We start from the raw sequence: 1,695 nt of genomic DNA on the forward strand, positions 1-1,695 counted from the left end.
TGCATTCCTGGCGTACGCCCTTCCCAATTTTGAACCATGCAGTGTTCCCTTGCTCTGTTCTGATGACTGCCTCTTGGTCCAAGTATAAGTTTTGCATTAGAACGATCAAGTGTTCTGGGATTCTGCTTTACCTGCATTAAATGGATCTTAACACCTCTCCTCGTCTACTTTGCAGGTTTTCATCAATAGTTGGTTCCTTTACTTGAGGAAACTACTACACATAAATTTTGGCTTGTAATGCATATTTCCATTTTTAAGGATCTTTACAATTTTTCCGAGATTACTCTTTGCTCAGCCTTTCTGACTATAAAATTAGGAAATATTAATCCATGCCATTCTCACAAAAGGGCACATATCAACCATGTTGTGCTATTAGGTACTGTCAAGTCAACTATAACTCAGCGACCCTATGAGCAAGAAATCTTAATCTTGCCTGCTCTATCCTCACAATCTTTAATATGCTTGAGTCCATTGTTTCAGTCACCATCTACCAACCATATTGTGGTAGGTGCCTTCGAGTCAGGTATGACACAGTGACCTTGTGAGCAACAGACCTGAACCCTATTCTGTCCTGCACCATCCTCTTCATCTCTTGACACACTTGAGCCATTGCTGCAGTCATTCATTGTCTATCCATCTCGTGGAGGGTATTCTCTCTTCCGCTGACCCTCCATCTTTACGAGCATGAAGCCCTTCTCCAAGGAATAGTGTTTCCTAGCAACATGCCCAGAGTATGAGTGATGAAGCTTTACCATCCATTACTCCAAGGAGCACTCCAGCTGTCCCTTCATGAAACACATCAGTTTGTTCATTTGGCAGTCCATGGGATATTCATTCATTACTCTTCAATACCACAACTCAAAAGCATTAGTTCTTCCAATTATTGTCCAACTCTCAGACTGGTAACAAGATTGAAAAGACCATGGCCTGAATCAGGGACACTAGTCTTCAGGTTGATATCATTACTCTTCAGTATTTTGGAGAGACTCTTTACAGCAGACTTGCCCAATGCAATATATCTCCGGATCTAACTTCTGGTACCAACAGTTTTGATGATCCAAGCAAGATGAAATCATTGACAACTTCAGTCTTTCTCTATCATGTTGCCTACCAGTGGTGAGGAGTTTTTTCTTCCTAATGTTGTAATCTGTATTGAAGGCTATAGTCCTTGAGCATCTACAGCAAATGTTATAAGTCCTCTTCACTTTCCATGCGAAAGATTTGCCATCTAAGTAACGTAAGTTCTTGAGTCTTCCTCCAGACTCAATACATTCCTCTTCATAGAGTCAACTTCATGAATTAATTTGTTCAGAATATAGATTGGGTATGGAGAAAGGATACATCCCTGGTGCATACCCTTCCTGATTTTAAACCATGCAGTGTTCCCTTGCTCTGGGCAGCAGCTTCTTGGTCTACATGTATATTTTGTTTGAGGGCAATTAATTTTTCTGGGATTCCCTTTCTCAGTGTTAGTCACAATGTGTTATGATCCATACCACCTTTGCATAGTCAATAAAACACAGACATTCTTTTTCTTTTTTAAAATTTTATTTTATTAATTTTAATGAACGTTTACAGAGATTTTGGATTTCCATCCGTTCATTGTTGCATTTTTCTCCCTGACCACCCCTCCCCACCAGTTCGCTCTTCTCTTTGAAAAGTAAAAGAAAAATTCTTTCATTGGTGTACAACCCC

Source organism: Elephantulus edwardii, unplaced genomic scaffold (assembly GCF_000299155.1).
Source record: "Elephantulus edwardii isolate Elephantulus edwardi_28Jun2011 unplaced genomic scaffold, EleEdw1.0 scaffold00046, whole genome shotgun sequence".
Classification (NCBI taxonomy): Eukaryota; Metazoa; Chordata; class Mammalia; order Macroscelidea; family Macroscelididae; genus Elephantulus; species Elephantulus edwardii.